The following is a 16,969-nucleotide window of genomic DNA, read 5'->3' on the forward strand; positions in this document are numbered from 1 at the left end:
ATAGCTTTTTTTTTTAATAGCCTATAGTGTGTCCCACTGGTGGGCAAAGGCCTCCCCTGTTTTCCGCCACTCGTCACGGCTCCGTGCATGCTCTCGCCAGCCGCCACAAAATGAGTCCAGGTCTTTCCACCATCTCATCTTTGGTCTACCTCGGCCTCTGGTAGTTTGTGGCACCCATTCGGCACTAATAGCCTTCCTTCTGAATATTTCTACTGTGACTTCAGGCTGAGGTGAGACCGCCTACAAAGATCAGTGCTCATCGCTCGGTCGTGGGGGGCGGTCGCGCTCCGTCGTGCAACTTTTGTCGGTCGTGTTTCGATGTAGTGAACTATGTTTAATATTTGTTAAATGTGGAATTGGGATTTGGAATGTAGTTTTATGTAAATAGAGGTTTACTGGTGAGTGATTTATTGATTATGGTATTAATGATTACTATAAATTAAAATGAGAAACTTCGGGACGATGAAAAAGTGCGACTAAGCTTAACGTTTTAGCAGTAGTTGTGTCGGAACGGGCTCGAAGAAATAATTAGTTGGTATTTGGATTTTTTTTTATAATAAGCGTCGATAACAGGAGTTAAAAAGGCGAGGCGTTTGTCCAGCAGAAGGATACTCAAATAGGCTAGTTAAATAGTCATTTATTTTACAAGGGGGCAATGTTGTTGTTTAACCGCACGTGCTAATATTGATACCCGAGCAAGCGAAAGATTCCAATGTTGAAACGCGAGCGCAGCGAGTGATTCAAAAAGTGGAATCTTGAGCGTTGCGAGGGTTTCAAGGCACGTAGGTTAAACAAACTTTGCCACCGAGTGAAACACAAAAATGTTCATCACACTAACACAAACAAAATACTGACTAAAATATTAAATCCAGCAATCTATTCAATAATTTATTCAAAATAATTATTTGTACGTAAATTCTACTAGCCAGCAAGTTAAAATTTGTATTAAATTACTTTGCACTCTTGTGGACAAAATGCAATTTTGCTATCCGTTTTCGAATAGCAAAATTGATCTTGTTGGTGTGGTGGAAAAATAAAAATAAAAAATTGAGATAGCTCTAAGGACCTTTTTGCCTTTTTTAACCGACTTCAAAAAAGGAGGAGGTTCTCAATTCGACTGAATGTTTTTTATTTTTTATTTTTTTTTTATTTTTTTTTTTATTTTTTTTTGTATGTATGTTACTCGATATCTCCGAGAATCGTGGACCGATTTTCAAAAATTTTTTTTTGATCGAACGGGTATAACCCCGAGATGGTCCCATTGGCACCAAGTCGGGGTCTGATGATGGGATCTTGGAGAAATCGAGGGAACTCTTCAAATGTTATAGGCACATGTAATGTTCTTAGTGTATTTTTCAAAGGTACACCAGTATTTACGCCTGATGGTAATAATTTTATGTGGCTGAGCTGATGATGGAAGGTCAACTCCTCAACGGTTAGGAGTTAAAGGATAATTCTTTCACTACTGTACATATATTCGGACTGACACATATAATATCACTAGGAACCACTAAAAATCAACAAATAAATTAACTTTTTAACAAAAAATAAAACCGCCTTCAAAAAAAGCGTGTTACAAAACACGGAGAAACTAAAAAGCCAAAAATAATAAACCTTCGAATTCAGATTTCTTATCGGATTGCAATAATCTAAACATCCAAATTATAAATAAATCAATTATTTTTGGAGTCGGGGCCAGCCTGCGTATGGTTGGGTGGGGCAAACAGGAAATAGCAAGGCGACGAACAGGTCTGGTACCGACTACAAAAATAATTGATTTGTTTATAATTTGGATGTTTAGATTATTGCAATCCGATAAGAAATCTGAATTCGAAGGTTTATTATTTTTGGCTTTTTAGTTTCTCCGTGTTTTGTAACACGCTTTTTTTGAAGGCCGTTTTATTTTTTGTTAATTGTTTTCTCAAAAGTATATAATAGTACATTAGTAGGAAGTCCGAAATGAGTGGCAATAAATTAAAGGAAGTGTTTTAAATCGACACAAGTTGAAGAAGTTCTTCTTCGAATCGTTGGACTTTTTTCAGTTAAAATTTCGGTATGACAAGCATTGTACTACTTTGCTAACTAGTGCGTGCGTACTGAAAATAGTTATTTGTTATACAAGGGGGCAAAGTTGTATTTTAACACCGAGTGTGGAATTGAAAAACGAGCAAGTGAAAGGATTCTATAGTTGAACCACGAGCGAAGCGAGTGGTTCGAGAATAGAATCCTGAACTTGCGAGTTTTTTAACACACGAGAAGTAAAATACATTTGCACCCGAGTGTAACACAAAACTTTTCCCCTCACTATAGCGAGGAAACTACAACGCAAAAAATGCGTTTATCACTGCTTCCAGTAGTTCCACAGGTGGTAAATCATTAATCATCTTTATTACTAGATTCACCTACTTTTATCAATTTTAAAGCAGTTAATTTGACTTTATTCAAGGTCAAATTACTTTACCCACTAGTGGATAAAATGCGTTTTTACCCGCTGCTATTAAAGGACAAAACTCGTGTTTCCGAGCTAGTGAGGGGAAAATACATGTTTCTTTCAGTACGGGATATCAGGCCGTCCCTATCGCACTTACAAATAGTGCGATAGGGACGGCCTGCTATTTTATCGTCTATCGCGCGACCATGCTTCCCGTGCAAATTTACATGCACGATTCAGTATTTTGATATCATGTTTATAGCTCTACCCTAATTAATTAATTCTAGGAGCGCTGGTAGCCTAGCGGTAAGTACGCGCGACTTTCGTTCCGGAGGTCGCGGGTTCGAACCCCGACATTTGATGCCAGTCGCTTTTCGGTGAAGGAAAACATCGTGAGGAAACCGGACTAATTCCAATGAGGTCTAGTTTACCCTTCGGGTTGGAATGTCAGATAGCAGTCACTTTCGTAAAAACTAGTGCCTACGCCAAATCTTGGGATTAGTTGTCACGGCGGACCCCAGGCTCCTATGAGCCGTGGCAAATGCCGGGATAACGCAAGGAGGATGATGAGTTCTACCCTAATTGCCCTATGACTAGTTCTCAGTACCCTACATATTATATTTTCAAACGACTGACAAATATATTGATCAATTTATTGATTTTGACGACCGGTCTGGCTCAGTCGGTAGTGACCCTGCCTGCTGAGCCGCGGTCCTGGGTTCGAATCCCGGAAAGGGCATCTATTTGTGTGATGAGCACAGATATTTGTTCCTGAGTCATGGATGTTTTCTATGTATATAAGTATGTATTTATCTATTTAAGTATGTATATCGTCGCTTAGCACCCATATTACAAGCTTTGCTTAGTTTGGGGCTAAGTTGATCTGTGTAAGGTGTCCCCAATATTTATTTATTTATTATTTATTTAATTTATAAGTGACAAAAAACGAATTCTATGTACTGTATCTATTTATAATTAATAACGATAGTTCTCGTTAATTATGTATACACCATGTCCATAGTGTTTCAAAGAAATTGTTGGAAACGCAAAATAAATTATTAATGACATAATTCAGATATCGCCGAATATCGCCGAAAATATTCCACTTTAAATTCCGAAATTCCGAGAAAATTATTATTAAAAATAAATCCTTTCAACGTTCATTTTAAAAAAGCTTAAGGTATCTTTTACCAGATTAATTTATCCTTTTTCTCAGTTAATTAACGTTCTAAAAATATTTTACTTGCTTAGGAACTGAAAAATTGCTCTCAAGGGTCTTGTTAGAATCAAAGAAGTTTGTAGAATCCTGGTTGACTTCAATTTACTTGTAACAGGTATTTTAATTAGGTGTATTGATTTGACCTACGCTGGATTTTTGAAGTTTCGATAAATGGGTACGAATTAAGATTCAAGCGCGGAAAATAGGAAATCAATCAATCAATCAATCAATATCATTTATTGCAAACCATGGTATTATATAATAGTTATTTGTTATACAAGGGGGCAAAGTTGTATTTTAACGCCGAGTGTGGAATTGAAAAACGAGCAAGTGAAAGGATTCTATAGTTGAATCACGAGCGAAGCGAGCGAGCGAGAATAGAATCCTGAACTTGCGAGTTTTTTAACACACGAGAAGTAAAATACATTTGCAGCCGAGTGTAACACAAAACTTTTCCCCTCACGACTGACAAATATATTGATCAATTTATTGATTTTGACGACCGGTCTGGCTCAGTCGGTGAGTCGTTTCCTCAAGCGAGGAAACTACAACGCAAAACATGCGTTTATCACTGCTTCCAGTAGTTCCGCAGGTGGTAAATCATCTTTATTACTATATTCACCTACTTTTATAAATTTTAAAGCAGTTAATTTGACTTTATTCAAGGTCAAATTACTTTACCCACTAGTGGATAAAATGCGTTTTTACCCGCTGGTATTAAAGGACAAAACACGTGTTTCCGAGCTTGTGAGGGGAAAATTATATTATACCTCTGCCACACTATGATCCTCGCGGTGCCCCTTGCGCTGCTCCTCGCGCTGCCGCGATGTTGCCCTCTCCGGCCGCACATTGCCCTACTCGCGCGATTATCGCACTAGGTTGTTACTGGCCCTTTGACTCGCGCCAAAAAACCGACAAAATAGGGAGCGGTGGGCATGACGAGGAGCATGACGAGCAGCATGACCAGTAGCGCGGCCACACTATGCCTCTGCCTACTTCCCTCGCTACTTCCCACGCCGCTCGTCGAGTGTGTGGCAGAGGTATTAAAGATGTTACAATACGAAGGAGGTCGCATAGCACCCCGGTAGGGTATGGCAATATTGGCAATTATACATTAATTATTTACTAAATTATATTCGAAACTATTGGCGATAAACTTGTAAAACACAACCAAATGGAGAGAAAAATCGACACAAGTGACGATTTTCCTTTTCCCACGTGTATCGTACGACGTTTTTCAGTACAGATAGCCCTCTGAGTCTTTTGTTCGGTGTCCTTAATGATAAGACTCCTGACTATTTGCATGCAAAAATACGCGTTTCCTCATTTCATACACGACACGGTACTAGAGCAACTAGGCGCTGCCTTTTGGAAACACATCCACACAAAACTGTAGCCTTTACTGGGTGCTTCCGGTATCTCGCAACCAAATGCTGGAATAATATCCCTCCACCATTAAGATGCCTTAAGACTAAGAATTCATTCAAATTTCATTTCAAAAAATACCTACTGGACAAGCAAAATTTAGGAATCCCATACGGGTACTTGGTTGCAGATTACCGGATCTAATCTAATCTAGTCTGGTCTGTTTTTTAGTGTACATACACACACACACACATACACACACAAACACACACACACACACACACACACACACACACACACACACACACACACACACACACACACACACAGTCACACACACTCCTTGTAATTTTATTTTTATTTTTTGCAATTTATGTTTATGTCATGTTACTAAATGCAATCGTTTAGACATAGGCAAACTATTACTATTATTATCATTATTTTTTTTACATTTATTTTTTTTGTACAACGATCTGTTAGTGACCTGGGTTCTAGCAGAATTACCAGTTGCTTCGCCCGAAAGAGTGGAGCATATAACTGAGCCAGGACCCTTTTGTTTTTGCTGCAACGCACACAGCAAACCCACCCATATTTTAATGTATGCTATTGTTGTTTTTTCTGTAGTGTTAGTACTTTTTATTGTTTATTGTTGTTTTAATTGTTTAATTTTGGTGTGTATTGTAGCAAACAAATAAATGATTATCTTATCTTATCTTATCTTATCTCTGAAATATCAACCTGACAAGAAATTACCACTTTGCGTATTAGTGCGGGGAAAAGCGTCATCTGTACATAAAAAAATGTGTTGTAACTATCAGTGGCGTGGCGTGAACATTTTCGTTGATAAAGCCGGAGGGGTTTCCTGGATCTGTTTTGTATGAACTTCTACAGATACTGGAGAATTTTAGGGAACCCGTAGGGAATCGAGTTGTATCGACGCCCCGCCACCGATGTTAACTATTGAACTAGACAAGTGTCTGTGCTGTACATTGCTGGCAATATTTTTTAACCCCCGACGCGAACACGACGAGGTGTTATAAGTTTGACGTGTCTGTCTGTCTGTTTGTCTGTCTGTTTGTGTGTGTAAAGAAATAAGGTAACGGCGGCTATCAACGCGGGTATCGAAATCGACGTCCATTACCGCCGCATTTGCAAATACACATTTTATAGGCAAACCGACCAATTTCTTAAAAAAAGTTACTCACACAAAGGAAGCCTGTTTAGTTGACTAACGCACATATAGGCGATAGAGAGTGTGAATGAAAGAAGACGCTCGCTATTTGACAGTTTTTGCCACGGGGCCGCGAGAAGAGGTTGTGTCATACTGACGTGTGACGCTAAACCTAAGTGAACTCCAATCTCATTTAGTAGTTTACGTAATAATTATGGCAAACAGGTGAAAGTTATGCATTTCAAATTATTGTTTATAGTTTTCTACATGACTTCTGAGTACTTTTTACGTATTGTTTAGCTTGGAAATGTGTTTAAAGTGGAAATTAAAAGACAGCGGTGAAAGGCGCCATTTCGTGAGTAGATTCTATTACTGTGGTATACCACAGTAATAGTTAAAGTAGTGATATTAGTTCTTTTTGCTTTATTTTAAGTATATGTGATCAGTTATATAATGTCTTACAGTTGTTTCAATCTTGATCTATTCACGCTATCAAAGAACTATTTACGCGGTATGAAAAGTATTCAACAAAACCTTAATTTTTAGCAAAAACTTCATGACTGATTTCGTAGTTTCCATGAAAACCGTTAATTTGTCAATTTTTTTAAACATTGATATAAAGTCTGATGCTTACTTACCAGTTATGTAAACTTGGTTTTAATATAAGGTTGCAATATTTTATTTTGATTTGTAATGAAAATACATCTGTATGACTTTGTTTTTATGGGTCGGAATTAGATTTTATAATACTCCAATTTATGCCTATTACCGATGGTACGATCAGATAACCCTCGGTAATAGAATATATAAGAATCTATTACCGATCCATGCAATATTTGTTTGGGTCGGTAATGGGTTCCTATAGAAGTATCTATTACCGAGCGACATATTAGTCTTGTATCAAAATATGACATTTAGTGTACCGTAAGTACAGATTTCTTAGGTGAAACTGAGTCTTCTGTGGGTATTCATAAAGGAGGATAGTATAGGTATATGTATTTGTCATAATTTGTATATTCAACCGTCGGTATTAAGCTCCGAATTTTGAGATGGGTTTCTATTTACCGATGGCAGAAAAACACTGTCATTCATACCCTCGGTAATGAAATCTCAATTCGCGTTAATAGAACTGCAGCCTGTTCATTACCACGGTAATAGAAAATTTAGGTATGTTGGCTTCAATAATCATTTTATGAGATATAATAAACTAAAATGATCCTAAAACTCTTCAAAACTAATAGTTCAATAAATACTCTTCCATAAAAAAAATATTTGTGGTCGTTAATGAGCTTTGATACCCTTAATTTTTTGGTATCTTTTGAAATCTTCCTTAAGTACCACGTTAATAGGCGCCATTACCTTAACCACAAAATTAAAATTTTGAAAAAACCCCCGACCGCGACATAGTGGACCGATTTTCATGAAACATGGCTAAGAACACTCCCGACTAACTCAGCTTTCAAACAAAAAAAACTAAATCGAAATCGGTTCACCCGTTCGGGAGCTACGGTGCCACAGACAGACACACACACAGACAAACAGACAGACAGACAGACAGACAGACAGACAGACAGACAGACACGTCAAACTTATAACACCCCGTCGTTTTTGCGTCGGGGGTTAAAAAGAAAAAGCATTTATTAGCACAAAATACATACCAATCTTAAACTAAAGCTCGTTACAATAAAATATAAGTTGCGCTAAATGGTCCTTACTAGATAGTAGATATATGTCACGGTATGGGCCACATGGCACACTCCGCAACGCTGGTTTTCTGTAAGTCCTACCTGTATCTGTGGCATCGTAGCTCCCGAACGGATGAACCGATTTAGACTTAGGTTTTTTTTGTTTGAAAGCTGAATAAGTCGGGTCGGGAGTGTTTTTAGCCATGTTTCATGAAAGTCGGTCCACTGTATGTCGCGGTCGTGGTCGTTTTTTTCTAAATTTTAATTTTGTGGTAAGTAAGTTTATTTGTTAAAAAATATATAAAATATATTTTTTAAATTAATAATTAAATTTTGGTCATTGTTAAGTAACTATATATATGTTACGCTCCTTAAAAAGAACCAGTATACTTTTACCTTTTGTTACTTCAACTTTACAAAACTTTTACCTACAATGTTTTTTTGAAGCCTGTTTTAGTGTCCTACTGCTAGGCAAATGCCTCCCCTCTTTTTCTCCTCTCAACCTGCTTGCATATTCCCACTAATTCGGATTGATTTAGTTATTGAACTTTAATTCCAAGAAAACCTAACATTATTACAAGATTTTAAACCGAATTAGCATTTCAAGTCGTGGAACGATAACAATCTAATTTAAGTTTGCCACGGGACAAATGCGCCTAATTTCTAGATCCAAGATAGCGAAATTAAATTGATTTTAAACGAACATTTAGTGAAGATATTCAAGACCATTGGTTTTGAGCGATAAGACCTCAGTATCAGTATCAAAAGTAACAGATCAAACAACCGCAGTGACTTAAATTTAAAGTGCTGTCTTGATAAATTATTGAACTATTTATATTCTGTTTATCCATGTGAATAAGTTATTAATTTTCTGGGTGCCCTGAAAACCAGTGCCGCGTATATAAGACACGGTGTACGCTGAGTGGCATCCTATTTGGTGTACTAGTTGTTAATTACTTGTTCTTTTTATCATGTATCTCTAAGATGCCAAATAAATATTGTCTTTCTTTCTTTCAACTAAAGTTCGTTAAATAATTGTCAAGAGAGCGCTGTTGGATCTGTCTTAAAAATCTGATTACTCATTTATATAATTTCCTTAGCCCCCACTCCTAGCGTCTCGCGAGCGTAGCGTCGGGCCAACTGTATGGAAAGACGTCGCGCTGACGCGGCGTCAGGCGTTGCCATGTAGTTGGCCCGACGCTACGCTCGCGAGACGCTAGATGTAGGGGGGGGGGTTGTGATGACAGTATGGCTACTCCCGCTCCCCGCTGAAAGTGCCGCCCACCCGCTCTCGGTCACCTCACAGTTAGTGCGTGTCAAAAACGCGACCAATCAACCTGTCAATCCTGTCATATCTCACTCATACAAGCATGGTTCGCGTTTGCCTACACACACTTAGATTGTGTGCGTAGGAACGCGCCTCTTTCATATATTTGATAGCCATTTGTCCTAGTTATGCTCATAAAATTACTGGTCAGGTGTTACCATTCTGTAACAGCGTAGCAAAAAGTAACGTAATAAATAATAACCATACGAGTATATTCATGCGACAATTACGAAACTGTGGCACAATAATATAATCACTATTCACTAACAACGTGTAGCGCAGAGTACATTATCAACTACGTTGACACATGGCAATGTGACCGTTTCACATCTATCATTCGAAATTGGACAACGATGCGATCCGGAACATTGACATCTCATGACGTCGCGATAATTCGCATGATATAACCTGCATGCTAGCACATGATTGCCGCGACTGTATTTCGTCGGCCGGGCATTCCAAAAGAATGTCGCTAACGACATGCAATTCTTCTAACACTTCTGAAGACGCTAGGAAAGCGAAGTTGTGTCTGACAACCTTTTATGACTTGGTTAACCAATTGGCAGTATTTTCTCGAGCTTTACGGATTTGATTGATATCGCTGCCCATACAAGGCAAAAGCATAAGCGACTTTCTCGTGGAATGCCCCCGACAAAGATCACACGTGTTATTATAATTGTATTAAGACTATATGGACGGATAGTCTATGCCGCTGCGAGATAATCTCGCGCCAATCATGTGCTAGCTCCGCTGGTATTACAAGGGTGTTTTTTTTTATTTCCACTTATGAGAAGAATTACGAGTTCTTTTCTTACAGAAAAATATTATGTTCAAAGACTTTACCATTTGTCATGTTTTTGTTCTCCTATTAGGCGCAAAAAATATAATGTCCGTGATTCGTGATTGAAAGTAAAATAACTTAAATAATATGAAAAATTCTTGGGAAAAAAGTGAAGTTGAGTAAGTTTAGTTCAACTTAAAATTATTAGGTGGGCGTTTTCCAAATTAATCTCGAATATCGGATTTCACCAGATCTGGACGTGTTTGGGCTCATTCTGCTCAGAATCACGAGCTGATTCGTGATCCGACCATAGCCAAAAAATGTGTCCCAAATTTTCCATACAAATTCGAGTTTCCAATACATCACGCACGTAGTAAGTTCATACTAAAATCGTGACGTAAAAGGAAAAAAAAATTAGGACACATTTTTTTATCGTCAGGATCGAATCAGCTCGTCATTCTGAGAAGAATGAGCCCAGATCTGGTGAAATTCGATTTTCGAGATTTATTTTGGAAAACGCCCAGGGGCCCGTTTCTCGAAAGGTATACAAGCCTTGTATTACAAGTGCGCGAACTGTCAAATCGTATGGGTTGTCATGGAAACTCACTTGTAATACAAGGCTTGTACCTTTCGAGAAACGGGCCCCAGGTAAGCATGTGATAATGTTTTGCATTTTCTTGTTTCTATGATTGTATGATTGCAGTACCGGTTGGTGATCCTTAAATCAAAAATGAAAATGGCTCACTAGATCTTTTTTATTTATTCTAGCCCTATTTTGGGGTTGATTTGGCTATAACAACGTATCTATTAATATCGGTACTGATAACATGTCACACGGTTTTGTGCACATTGGAGGTGGGACTGACAGATGGATAGTGCCCAACAAACAAAATATCCTTATAAAATCAATCTATAAGGGCTAAACACTCATAGTAGTTTTAAAATAGCATTCATTATGCCAGAGTTCCTTATAGCGGCTCATTATAAGAGAATTTGGCCTAATAGTACATTTACTCTTATAATTTGGCCATGTACACGTTAATAAGTCAAATTTATATGACTGCAATAAGGGTTTAAAAATATTTACTCTTATAGTAGCTCATTATAAGAGGATTTGGCCAATAGTACATTTACTCTTATAACTTGGCCATGTACACGTTAATAAGTCCAATTTATATGACTGCAATAAGGGTTTAAAAATATTTCCTCTTATAGTAGCTCATTATAAGAGGATTTGGCCAATAGTACATTTACTCTTATAACTTGGCCGTGTACACGTTAATAAGTCCAATTTATATGACTGCAATAAGGGTTTAAAAATATGTATTCTTATAGAAGCCATTTAAAATGCCTTTTCGCTGTATAATATTCAAAGCACTATAAAAGCTTTTGTTATGGCCAATTATTCTTATAAAAGTAATGCATAAGATAACTATGATGTTTTATGCCTCATAGGAGCATATTATAAAACGTCTATCCAGCAAACAAATTATAGCATTTTATAAAGTGTTTAAAAGAATTAAAGCAATACATTTTCTCTTATACAATAATTATAAAGGCATTATTCTTGAAAGTGTCGTATTAAAAGTTTTTATAAAACTTGATTCGTCATTTTGAAAATCCAGCGAATGTGAACAATCTGATCCCAACTTATCGATTAGTGGTTCCGTAGAGGATGCCATTATGGAATAATTATAAGAATATGCAGGCAAGCAGCAGTGACAGTAATACAGGTATATCGTTAAATGATGAATTGAGTTTGGATTTAGCTTAATAATTATATTTTTTGTTCTTATTTAAGGTGTCTGTAGCTCTGCGGTGAAAAATGTTAAGGTATATATAGCGGGGCCGCGGGGCAGATCTCGACTGGAGGGCAAATGTAACTGGTCCATTGTTTCCATGTTTTACAATGTTTACATTATTAAATAGAGTGTCCACCGGTTATACCAGACTAGCATGCACTCGGAGGTAGCCAATTATACATAACTGAGCGTATAAGAGACTATTACCAAGGCACTCAGTTTTTTTATCCATCAGTACCTACTAATATTAATTTTTAAGATTAACTTTATTAGAATAAGTTCCAAAAGTGTATTCCTTACTTTATGGACTTTGGTCTGAAATAAAAAAAATATTTTATTGCGGATTATCATTGTGGATGTTGGACGATCTGAATAAGTGAATACAATGTTCGGCTATTTTAAGAAGAAACCGATTTTATATGTAGTCCTTTTGGGACTAAGACAGATTAAAATTGAGGACAAATAAAGACAAACTCACTGTTTTTAAGATATTTATTTATGTGCAACGAAACCAAACCGATACAAGTAACTTTATAAGATTAATATTTTCAGTTCTATTGCTCACGATGTTGCTGTTTCAATGAGTCTACATACTTCAAAATATTAATATATTCTTCAGAGCGCCTACACGGTGGTAGAAATTGTAATTAACCTATCAGTAAATTTCCAAAATAATAAGTAGTTTCTTTTATCGAGGTCTTCATCAAATTCACAAAAGATATATTGATTTTCGTTTTCTTGTTTTGAATTATCAGCGCCATCTTTGCTTGGTGTGATTTTCTTACAACCTAAACTATTTCCTGCGTCCTCTTCCATTTTGCATGTTTTTTGATCCACCACTCCGGGCTTATTTTTGGGTGTAAGTAATGATTGTGACTGATTTTCTCCATCAGAATATGTGCCGTTTTGTAGTTCATCTGTAATAAAAAAAAATATTTATTTGAAGTCTTAGGCTAGGCTGTTTATAGTTATCGACACAAAGTCCATTGTGATGGCGGTACTGAAATCGTCTGTGGTTTTCAATAGCACTTACTTACTAAGAGGAGGAGAAGAGTTGTCATCTTCACGTCACTAAAAACGGCTGACTATGTATCTCATCCACAGATTCTGTAACAATAACCATAATAATATAATAAATATCAAATAGAGTATTTGACTCAGCATTTACAATAAATCAATAGGAAGTAATAAAATAAGGCACCAGAAGATTAAATATTCCGAAGCACAAGTTTGTTTTAAATTGAAAATTCTAGGTATAACTTCCTAATGAAATATTGAAAATATCAGTATTACCTGACATGCTGCGGACTACACGGTTTTATTTTGTTCTATGCCGGTTAATCGAACCAAACCTTTATCAAAGCGTTCCCCAAAATACCGGTTTAAAAAGAACGGTCTTTCGAACAAAAATGCAATTTCAAAGGTTTGCGCCAAGTACATGATAACTAGACAGCGGATTTCAGGTAGCGATTTAAATATTAATATGGATATGACTAGTGCAATTTTTTAAATACATGTCATGTGGTTTATAATCTATTATTATTACCTACATCGCACACCACAAACTTCATTGAATAATTAGATTAAATTAATGTTATTTTTTCAACAAACTACATTTAAAAAAAAAAGTATTTTATTCTAAATAATGGACTTTCAATTTAAATATATATAAGAAGGGAATTATTTTCATTTTTATATTCTTTGAGCCATAATAGAAGTTTTTACTGTGCAATGCACAGAAGAAATATTAAAGAAATAAGTATAAATAAATATTTTTTTTAATTTTTATTTATTATCATTATAATTTTTGCCCAATATTCACAAAAGCATTCAAAAAGGGTTTTACTTTTATGTTCCCATACATTTTTTCGTGTGTAGAAAAAATAATAAATATTGTATGCGAGTCATATTCATAATATTAATATTTAAATCGCTACCTGAAATCTGCTCTCTAACGATAACGTTATGAATTTTTAACTGGTATCCGTTACAAATATTTAACTAGATGGTAAGGTTCGGGATTTCACTAATTGTGAGAAGGAACCCTAAAGATATATAAAATGGCGAATCATAAGTAACACCGGTGGCTATTATAAAGTTTTTACTCTTATAGAGTATTTGTAAATGATGTGCTTACTGCTTTTACTCTTATAACAACCTTGCTCAAGACATGTCAAAATTAATTAACCGCATTTTTAGTACAAAACCGTTGAAATACAAGGGCGCATTAATAATACAACACATTTTATATCACATTTCACCATGAAATTGGATTCCCACACAGTTTTCATAATAAATAAGCAAATAATTGTAATATGTAAAAGTTAACTTACCGTTTACTAACTTGCAAAATGGATGACTTGATGATGATGTACACATAAATCACTACGAAAAGTACAATAAACTTTTAAAACAGCATCCTGTTTCGCCGTTATGAGTTTTACTCCCTTATATCTGATGATCACAAAACGTGTACAAGAGCTATTGCCCTTATTAAAGCTTTGAATATGATTCTTACAAGTATAATTGCCTTTATTAAAGCTTTAAATATGATTCTTATTAAGCTTCTGTACCGTTATTTGAAGCCTATTTAATATATTGAGAGACAGCGATACTGCTTGTAGATGCGTAGCGGTTCACAGCAGGTACCTACAGCTGAACACCTGTAAACAACTTGCACTCCAGTTTTACGATTCAGGTTTCCCCTTCCACCAGGCGACCCGTGCCGTAGGGACGGCAACGATGTTTCATCATTGGCGTTCTGTTTGTCGGAACGTTCGGTTCACTACAAAAAATTCTTAGAATTCCTTAATTCTTGGAATTTTTTGTAAGTTTAATCAAAAATATCGTTTTAGAAAACGGTTTTACCGTTCGTTTACTATTATAAATTAAATGTTTTAGAAGCTGAGCACCTGATCGATTCACTTTGAGCGCAGCGTGTCGCGTAAGTAAGCGATTTTTTATTTCTTTTTCAGTTTTTTTTCCAGTGAATCGATTCGTCTTAAGCACGGAACAGGTCAAGAAAGTAAAAATTGAAAAATGATCTCCTTGTCCTCTTTGAGACTAAAACAGTCCTAATTAAAGTCGTAATTGACGCGATTAGTGTTTGTTTTGCCTTGCGACCGAAGATGAGCCTGTGCTGTGACCTGATAATTTCCGTGCGTGCCCATTGTGGTAGGTACTGTGCTGCGGGGATAAAATTCCTTTACAATCTCTTTAAATAGATCGATATTCTGTAACGGAATTCAGAAATAGATCAAAAGTCGAAAGTTAAAGCCTATAGCCGCCGGACTTGGCAAGGGCGTCAATAAATATTTATTGATTCTAAGTATCATGTTGGCTTTTATATCCGATCCCTGTGCGCCTTAAAATCGACTTTCCGCTCTAAAGAAAGGTAACTAACAAACCTATATCATTAGCGTCTTTGGGGAACATGTTTGTGTAATCCGAAAAATGTTCCGTAAATAAATATGGGCAATTTTAAATGCACAGTACGGCATCGTCAGGGATACCTCTGAAAAATGTAGTTTGGTAATGTTCTTATGCCTTAATCAAATCTAAGCCGCTTGCCAGTGGAAGTAAAGGATTACAAAGTGAAACTCAGGTATGTGGAGAGTTGTATTAACTACCAAATATAAGTTCCGGTTAAAGATAATTGAGAAAATCCACATACGAGAGAGTCACTCTTTAATCCTTAACTATAATAATAGCGTTTAATAACGCAAGGCGAGCGTATTTGATTAATTTGATTACTTGGCTGCTGCGTAAGCAGAAGTAAAAGGATGCATCATTGCACTAGCTTACTAAAAACTTCTTACCTGCGCAAGGTGTGAAGAAATTTACAACCAGTATGTTTTTATTTTGTGTATAGTCCGCTTAAGGATATTAAAGGCTAGTATAATAATTATTATTCTGTGGAAGCAGGCATTAGTGGAAAAAATATCAAGTGTTAAGACGGTGTAAAAGCACTAGTCTAACACAGTAGGCAGTGACCCTGTCTGCAGAGCCTATGGTTCTGGGTTCGAATCCCAGTATGGGAATATGTTTGTGTGATGCACACAAATAGCGGGACGTAGTTGAACGAAAGAGAGCCATCCTCTGAAAATAGCCTTTTATTTGAATGGCTTTTCCCTTTTTACGTTGAGATTATATTCAAATAATTATGTTTATATGAATTGGATCTTTTTCCTTTTACTACGTCCATTTTTTCCCGAGTTACGGTTGTGTTATTATGTATTTAAGTATACATATGTCTATAATAAGAGTAATATGTCGCCTTGCTACCATAGTACAAGCCTTCCTCAGTTTTTGGCAAAATAGATTCCCCAATGTCTATTTATTTTGGTACCGATAATAAATTTCCCGCTTATTAAGGCTTATGAGTATTACTATTTATCTAGATAAAAACCAGCCGTCTGCGCAAGACGTGCATCTTCCCATTTTCATAATTCCCGCCTGCGCAAGGTGTGTGAATAATATGATTGTTAAGACAGCTGAAAATTTTGCAGTCTGCGCAAGGCTTGCAATTTTCGTGACTCAATTTTCTGCCTGCGCAAGGCGATTAAATATTTTATTTAGCCTGCTGAAAACCTGCCGCCTTCGCAAGGCGCGTGTTTACATATCCTGCGTCACAAGCAGATCAAGCAGATATAATACAATTAATTAATTAATAGGTATAATACAATTAGCATGGTTCTAAAGCGGTTTTTGTCGGCCTACGCAAGGCGTTTTGAAACTTACGTGTGATGGAGGAAACAACACAATATGATAACGCCTCCTAAGCTTAGTACCAAGTGCTTACTTTGTTAATTACAAAGTCATTTTGACAGGGGTTATATATTTCTACTGCGGAATCACTTCCCAGTAATCATTAAATAGTCTCGAGAAGACTTGTCAAAGCGGACCCCAGGCCTTCACAGGCCGGGGCCGGGGCCAATGCCGGGATAACGCAAGGAGGATGATGATGAGTCTGGTGAAGACTAAAAAGATTATCACAGTTATTGCTGGCGACTTGATAAACGTGGTTTCTTTTTTTTGTGGAAACTTTTTCCACTATATAGTTATCTACTACATATGTTATCTTTGTCGTTAACGACGTTTGAAACACCTAGCTCACGCTGACGCGGAGTGAGTTGACACGATAATATTCAAAATTAACCACGGTTTTATCAGCCTACTTATTTAGGTT

The 16,969-nt window shown here is 36.6% G+C and overlaps 1 protein-coding gene across 1 annotated transcript in view; it reads left to right on the forward strand.

Annotated features, from left to right (window-relative positions):
• The first annotated feature begins 292 nt into the window (after positions 1-292).
• Positions 293-16,969, forward strand: part of LOC125229156 (hemicentin-2-like) — a 308,679-nt gene continuing 292,002 nt past the window's right edge. Inside the window, exon 1 of the mRNA XM_048133942.1 lies at positions 293-398. The gene's annotated coding sequence lies outside the window, so the exon portion shown is untranslated. The remainder of the gene's footprint in view (positions 399-16,969) is intronic.

This window comes from Leguminivora glycinivorella, chromosome 1 (assembly GCF_023078275.1).
Source record: "Leguminivora glycinivorella isolate SPB_JAAS2020 chromosome 1, LegGlyc_1.1, whole genome shotgun sequence".
NCBI classification, from domain to species: domain Eukaryota; kingdom Metazoa; phylum Arthropoda; class Insecta; order Lepidoptera; family Tortricidae; genus Leguminivora; species Leguminivora glycinivorella.